The following is an 8,719-nucleotide window of genomic DNA, read 5'->3' on the forward strand; positions in this document are numbered from 1 at the left end:
TTTCTCCGCATCCTCGCCAGCATCTGTCATTTCCTGACTTGTTAATTTTAGCCATTCTGACTGGTGTGAGGTGATATCTCATGGTGGTTTTGATTTGTATTTCCCTGATGCCGAGTGATATGGAGCACTTTTTCATGTGTCTGTTGGCCATCTGGATGTCTTCTTTGCAGAAATGTCTGTTCATGTCCTCTGCCCATTTCTTGATTGGATTATTTGTTCTTTGGCTGTTGAGTTTGCTAAGTTCTTTATAGATTTTGGACACTAGCCCTTTATCTGATATGTCATTTGCAAATATCTTCTCCCATTCTGTCAGTTGTCTTTTGGTTTTGTTCACTGTTTCCTTTGCTGTGCAAAAGCTTTTGATCTTGATAAAATCCCAAAAGTTCATTTTTGCCCTTGCTTCCCTTGCCTTTGGTGATGTTCCTAGGAAGATGTTGCTGCGGCTGACGTCGAAGAGGTTGCTGCCTGTGTTCTCCTCAAGGATTTTGATGGATTCCTTTCTCACATTGAGATCCTCATCCATTTGGAGTCTATTTTCGTGTGTGGTGTAAGGAAATGATCCAATTTCATTTTTCTGCATGTGGCTGTCCAATTTTCCCAACACCATTTATTGAAGAGGCTGTCTTTGTTCCATTGGACATTCTTTCCTGCTTTGTCGAAGATGAGTTGACCATAGAGTTGAGGGTCCATTTCTGGGCTCTCTATTCTGTTCCATTGATCTATGTGTCTGTTTTTGTGCCAGTACCATGCTGTCTTGATGATGACAGCTTTGTAATAGAGCTTGAAGTCCGGAATTGTGATGCCACCAACTTTGGCTTTCTTTTTCAATATTCCTTTGGCTATTCGAGGTCTTTTCTGGTTCCATATAAATTGTAGGATTATTTGTTCCATTTCTTTGAAAAAAATGGATGGTACTTTGATAGGAATTGCATTAAATGTGTAGATTGCTTTAGGTAGCATAGACATTTTCACAATATTTATTCTTCCAATCCAGGAGCATGGAACATTTTTCCATTTCTTTGTGTCTTCCTCAATTTCTTTCATGAGTACTTTATAGTTTTCTCTGTATAGATTCTTAGTCTCTTTGGTTAGGTTTATTCCTAGGTATCTTATAGTTTTGGGTGCAATTGTAAATGGGATGGACTCCTTAATTTCTCTTTCTTCTGTCTTGTTGTTGGTGTAGAGAAATGCAACTGATTTCTGTGCATTGATTTTATATCCTGACACTTTACTGAATTCCTGTACAAGTTCTAGCAGTTTTGGAGTGGAGTCTTTTGGGTTTTCCACATATAGTATCATATCATCCGCGAAGAGTGATAGTTTGACTTCTTCTTTGCCGATTTGGATGCCTTTAATTTCCTTTTGTTGTCTGATTGCTGAGGCTAGGACTTCTAGTACTATGTTGAATAGCAGTGGTGATAACGGACATCCCTGCCGTGTTCCTGACCTTAGCGGAAAAGCTTTCAGTTTTTCTCCATTGAGAATGATATTTGTGGTGGGTTTTTCATAGATGGCTTTGATAATATTGAGGTATGTGCCGTCTATCCCTACACTTTGAAGAGTTTTGATCAGGAAGGGATGCTGTACTTTGTCAAATGCTTTTTCAGCATCTATGGAGAGTATCATATGGTTCTTGTTCTTTCTTTTATTAAGGTGTTGTATCACATTGATTGATTTGCGGATGTTGAACCAGCCTTGCAGCCCTGGAATAAATCCCACTTGGTCGTGGTGAATAATCCTTTTAACGTACTGTTGAATCCTATTGGCTAGTATTTTGGCGAGAATTTTTGCATCTGTGTTCATCAAGGATATTGGTCTGTAGTTCTCTTTTTTGTTGGGATCCTTGTCTGGTTTTGGGATCAAGGTGATGCTGGCCTCATAAAATGAGTTTGGAAGTTTTCCTTCTATTGCTATTTTTTGGAACAGTTTCAGGAGAATAGGAATTAGTTCTTCTTTAAATGTTTGGTAGAATTCACCCGGGAAGCCGTCTGGCCCTGGGCTTTTGTTTGTTTGGAGATTTTTGATGACTGTTTCAATCTCCTTACTGGTTATGGGTCTGTTCAGGCTTTCTATTTCTTCCTGGTTCAGTTGTGGTAGTTTATATGTCTCTAGGAATGCATCCATTTCTTCCAGATTGTCAAATTTGTTGGCGTAGAGTTGCTCATAGTATGTTCTTATAATTGTCTGTATTTCTTTGGTGTTCGTTGTGATCTCTCCTCTTTCATTCATGATTTTATTTATTTGGGTCCTCTCTCTTTTCTTTTTGATAAGTCTGGCCAGGGGTTTATCAATCTTATTAATTCTTTCAAAGAACCAGCTCCTAGTTTCGTTGATTTGTTCTATTGTTTTTTTGGTTTCTATTTCATTGATTTCTGCTCTGATCTTTATGATTTCTCTTCTCCTGCTGGGTTTAGGGTTTCTTTCTTGTTCTTTCTCCAGCTCCTTTAGGTGTAGGGTTAGGTTGTGTACCTGAGACCTTTCTTGTTTCTTGAGAAAGGCTTGTACCGCTATATATTTTCCTCTCAGGACTGCCTTTGTTGTGTCCCACAGATTCTGAACTGTTGTGTTTTCATTATCATTTGTTTCCATAAATTTTTTCAATTCTTCTTTGATTTCCTGGTTGACCCATTCATTCTTTAGAAGGATGCTGTTTAGTCTCCATGTATTGGGGTTCTTTCCAAATTTCCTCTTGTGATTGAGTTCTAGCTTCAGAGCATTGTGGTCTGAAAATATGCAGGGAATGATCCCAATCTTTTGATACCGGTTGAGACTTGATTTAGGACCAAGAATGTGATCTATTCTGGAGAATGTTCCATGTGCACTAGAGAAGAATGTGTATTCTGTTGCTTTGGGATGAAATGTTCTGAATATATCTGTGATGTCCATCTGGTCCAGTGTGTCATTTAAGGCCTTGATTTCCTTGTTGATCTTTTGCTTGGATGATCTGTCCATTTCAGTGAGGGGAGTGTTAAAATCCCCTACTATTATTGTATTCTTGTCTATGTGTTTCTTTGATTTTGTTATTAATTGGTTTATATAGTTGGCTGCTCCCACGTTAGGGGCATAGATATTTAAAATTGTTAGATCTTCTTGTTGGACAGTTCCTTTGAGTATGATATAGTGTCCTTCCTCATCTCTTATTATAGTCTTTGGCTTAAAATCTAATTGATCTGCTATAAGGATTGCCACTCCTGCTTTCTTCTGATGTCCATTAGCATGGTAAATTCTTTTCCACCCCCTCACTTTAAACCTGGAGGTGTCTTCGGGTTTAAGATGAGTTTCTTGTAGGCAACATATAGATGGGTTTTGTTTTTTTATCCATTCTGATACCCTGTGTCTTTTGATTGGGGCATTTAGCCCATTAACATTCAGGGTAAGTATTGAGAGATATGAATTTAGTGCCATTGTATTGCCTGTAAGGTGACTGTTATTGTATATTGTCTCTGTTTCTTTCTGATCTACTACTTTTAGTGTCTCTCTTTGCTTAGAGGACCCCTTTCAATATTTCCTGTAGAGCTGGTTTGGTATTTGCAAATTCTTTCAGTTTTTGTTTGTCCTGGAAGCTTTTAATCTCTCCTTCTATTTTCAATGATAGCCTAGCTGGATATAGTATTCTTGGCTGCATGTTTTTCTCGTTTAGTGCTCTGAATATATCATGACAGCTCTTTCTGGCCTGCCAGGTCTCTGTGGATAAGTCTGCTGCCAATCTAAATCTAAAAATCTAAATTTTTACCATTGTACGTTACAGTCTTCTTTTCCCGGGCTGCTTTCAGGATCTTTTCTTTGTCACTAAGACTTGTAAATTTTACTATTAGGTGCCGGGGTGTGGACCTATTCTTATTGATTTTGAGGGGGGTTCTCTGAACCTCTTGAATTTTGATGCTTGTTCCCTTTGCCATATTGGGGAAATTCTCTCCAATAATTCTCTCCAATATACCTTCTGCTCCCCTCTCTGTTTCCTCTTCTTCTGGAATCCCAATTATTCTAATGTTGTTTCGTCTTATGGTGTCACTTATCTCTCGAATTCTCCCCTCGTGGTCCAGTAGCTGTTTGTCCCTCTTTTGTTCAGCTTCTTTATTCTCTGTCATTTGGTCTTCTATATCACTAATTCTTTCTTCTGCCTCATTTATCCTAGCAGTGAGAGCCTCCATTTTTGATTGCACCTCATTAATAGCTTTTTTTATTTCAACTTGGTTAGATTTTAGTTCTTTTATTTCTCCAGAAAGGGCTTTTATATCTCCCGAGAGGGTTGCTTTAATATCTTCCATGCCTTTTTCAAGCCCGGCTAGAACCTTGAGAATCATCATTCTGAACTCTATATCTGACATATTACCAATGTCTGTATTGATTAGGTCCCTAGCCATTGGTATTGCCTCTTGTTCTTTTTTTTGTTGTGAATTTTTCCGCCTTGTCATTTTGTCCAGAGAAGAGTTTATGAAGGAGCAAGTAAAATACTAAAAGGGTGGCAACAACCCCAGGAAAATATGCTTTAGCCAAATCAGAAGAGATCCCGAATTGTGAGGGGGGAGAAAGGGGATAAAAAGGGGTTCAGAAAGAAAGAAAAAAAAAACTATTAAAAAAAAGAAAGCCGATAAAGAAAAAATATAAAAAGAGGAAAAAATATATATATATTAGATAAACTATTTAAAAAACGTTAAAAAAAGAAAACGGTAAAAGTTAAAAAAAATTTAGCAGAAGAAGAGAAAAAGAAAAAAAAATTGAAAAAGAAAAAAAAATTAAATTAACTGCAAGGCTAAAAAATCATGGGGAGAAAGCCATGAGTTCCGTGCTTTGCTTTCTTCTCCTCTGGAATTCCGCCGTTCTCCTTGGTAGGTGAACTTGGTCCTGGCTGGGTTTCCCGTAGATCTTCTGGGGGAGGGGCCCGTTGTAGTGATTCTCAAGCGTCTTTGCCCCAGGCGGAGTTGCACCGCCCTTACCCGGGGCCGCGCTGAGTCATCCGCTCGGGTTCGCTTTCAGGAGCTTTTGTTCCCTGAGCGCTTTCCGTAGAGTCCGGAGGACGGGAATGAAGATGGCGGCCTCCCGGTCTCCGGCCCGGAGGAGCCGAGAGCCCGGGGCCCCACTCCTCAGTGCGCCCTCAGAGAACAGCGCCAAATGACTCCCGTCACCCTGGCCTCCGGCCGCGATCCGAGCTGACCGAGCCTGCGACCGGTTCAAGGCAACCCTGAGCTGAGAGTCACTCCTCGGCTCTGTCTCTGCAGCCGGCTTCCCGGTTCTAATACCGGTAAGCTCTGCGACACTGAGACACCCCCGATCCTTCTGCGACCCTGCGGGACCTGAGGCCGCGCTTACCCGGCCTGGGCTTCACCCCAGTTAAGCCTCTGGAGCGATGTCCCTCAGCGGAACAGACTTTTAAAAGTCCTGATTTTGCTCCATTGCTCTGCCGCTCGCCGGGAGCCGGCCCCTCCCCCCGCGGTCTATCTTCCCGTCGCTTTGGATTCACTTCTCCGCCAGTCCTACCTTGCAGAAAGTGATTGATTTTCTGTTTCTGGAATTGCTGTTCTTCTTCTCTTCAATCTCCCGTTGGATTTGTAGGTGTTTGCAATCTTTAGATAAGCTATTTAGCTGATCTCCCGCTACCCGAAGTAGTCTCAGCCTGCTACTTCTCCGCCATCTTGACTCCTCCTCCCGGGAACCTAACTTCTAATAAGGATGTTTAGAAAGAAAGTGTTTCAAGGTGATCTGTACCCTTTTATAGTCTCCCGTTCATCTCTGTATCAAGTGAAAACCACATTTCAGTGTACTCTTCAACTGTATAGGACACACACATGCATGCACGCACACACGCGTGTTGGGATTAAACCTTAGGTTTAAAACCAGCAGGTGTTTTGAGGTGATCTGTACCCTTTTATAATCTCCCATTCATCTCCATATCAAGTGAAAACTACATTTCAGTGTACTCTTCGGCTGTATAGGACACACACTCACACACACATGCACATGTTGGGATTAAACCTTAGGTCCTGGGGGACTTGATGTAAACTTGAAGAGCCACACATAAATGGTTTGGGAGCATCAATCAATTACCTGTTTGAATTTAAGAGACTAAGATAACCTCTGGCAGTAATGTCACTGGAGAGGACATACATGCTGGACATGTCTCCCACATAAGTTTCACAGGTGTGACTTCACCCAAACGTTATAAGGAAGACATTCAACCACCTGACCACAAACCACCCCTCTGGCACCATAAACTCTAGTCGTATTCATCAAATGTATTACCCTACAAATATTTGTACAGACCACCGAATTTCAAAGGCCCATTTTAAAAAGCTTTCTTATTATGTATGCATAGTGATCAATTATTTACTTTCTGGAAGGGATGGAGGAATTTCTGCATATAAGTGCAGGCTTTATTTTTTCTTGGACACGTTGGAACAGGCACCATAGTTTAAAATTGGTAGTGCTCATGCATGGACAGTCCACACAAGGCAAAATGCTGAGTTTCATGTGTTTTTATATCTTATAATCTATAAAAATTGAAGTGAGGTAACTGGAAAGTAAACTAAAAAAATATTAACTGAATTAGGTTTGTAACACACTGAACATTATCTATTAGCATATATGTGAAGAAACCTGACTCACATAGGAAGTATTTCCAGGGAAAAGACTCATACATAATGTTTTAGAGAATAGAATAAAATCATTTTCATAATATATGTGTGTATTAGCCAAAATCCATTTCTAAACCTTTATTCTATTCATCAGACTCACTACTCCTCTTCCAAAAAGATGTGTCCATGTAGAGTCAATAAGGCTCAACTCTTGAAACGTGTACATTATTTCTGTAGAAGAAATGAAGGTGCATTATAAGCCATAGTCACTGATTTAAATTCATGTTTCATCCCATAAAGTGGACTGCATCGCATTATATAATATTCCATAAGTACAAAATATGAAAAATTGGAAATTTGTTTATCCAGATGATACAACTGACCATGAGGAATGACCTGAATTATTACAAATATTTCAAAAAGAAAGATTATTTATAAATCCTTTTTCATCCAAAGTCCACATCTTACAATATGGATAATCTTCGTTTAACATGTTTTTAGTTTCCTGCTTTTCTTTGAGGAAAAAAAAAATAGATAAGTAATTCCTCAAAGGAAAAACAAGGAAATGAAATAAAACCAAAACAACACACAAGTTAATCCAATGTATGTTAGTACTTGTTTTACTAGCTCTTACTTAATTTAAAATTGACTTGAAATCTGCTGTAATATGTACTGCTTAATTAAGTAGGAGCAATTAGATAAGTCATGTTTCAAGTAGAGGTGTGCCAAGCCATTCTGGTAATTCTATTTAAAGATGCATTAAGACAATAGCTGAGATTCCTGAATAGAATTAAATTCAAGAAGTCCTGGCTAACAAGAAGGTCACATCTAATAGCTTGTGTCCAATCTTATAATGCCAATTCAAAATACTGCATGATAGAGATCTTTGGCTCGAATTTTGCAAGCATAATACTGCAACTTTTAGGCCCAACAAAATATAAAGGAAGCAAATAAACCTCTATTCAACTGGAAACTGGTTTTTTGAAAGAATCAATAAGATTGATAAACCATTGGCCACACTAATCCAAAAGAAAAGAGAGAAAGCCCAAATTAATAAAATTATGAATGAAAAGGGAGAGATCACAACTAACACCAAGGAAATAGAAACAATCTTCAGAAGTTATTATCAACAGTTATATGCCATTGAGCTAAGTAACCTAGATTAAATGGATGCATTCCTGGAAACTATAAACTCCCAAAATTGAACCAGGAAGAAATTAACAACCCGGACAGACCGATATCTAGTAACGAGATTGATGCACTGATCAAAAACCTCCCAAAAAACAAGAGCCCAGGACCTGATGGATTCCCTGGGGAATTCTACCAAACTTTCAAAGAAGAAATAACACCTCTTCTCCTGAAGCTGTTTCAAAAAATTGAAGCAGAAGGAAAACTTCCAGACCCTTTTTATGAAGCCAGCATCACCCTGATCCCCAAACCAGGCAAAGACCCTACCAAAAAGGAGAATTTCAGACCAATATCACTGATGAATATGGATGCTAAGATTCTCAACAAGATCCTAGCAAACAGGATCCAACAGCACATTAAAAAGATTATCCACCATGACCAGGTGGGATTCATCCCTGGGTTACAAGGATAGTTCAACATTCACAAAACAATCAATGTGTTAGAACAAATCAATACGAGAAGAGAGAAGAACCACATGGTCCTCTCAATTGACGCAGAGAAAGCTTTTGACAAAGTCCAGGATCCGTTCCTGATTAAAACGCTTCAAAGTATAGAGATAGAGGGAACATTCCTGAACTTCATCAAATCTATCTATGAAAAACCCACAGCAAATATCATCCTCAATGGGAAAAAGCTTGCAGCCTTCCTGTTGAGATCAAGAACATGACAAAGATGCCCACTCTCACCACTCTTGTTCAACATAGTATTAGAAGTCCTAGCAACAGCAATCAGACAACAAAGAGAAATAAAAGGTATCCAAATTGGCAATGAAGAAGTCAAACTCTCTCTCTTCACAGATGACATGATTCTTTATATGGAAAACCCAAAAGACTCCACCCCCAAACTACTAGAACTCATACAGCAATTCAGTAACGTGGCAGGATACAAAGTCAATGTACAGAAATCAGTGGCTTTCTTATACACTAACAATGAAAATACAGAAAGGGAAATTAGAGAAT

Source organism: Lutra lutra, chromosome 8, assembly GCF_902655055.1.
Source record: "Lutra lutra chromosome 8, mLutLut1.2, whole genome shotgun sequence".
Taxonomy (NCBI): Eukaryota; Metazoa; Chordata; class Mammalia; order Carnivora; family Mustelidae; genus Lutra; species Lutra lutra.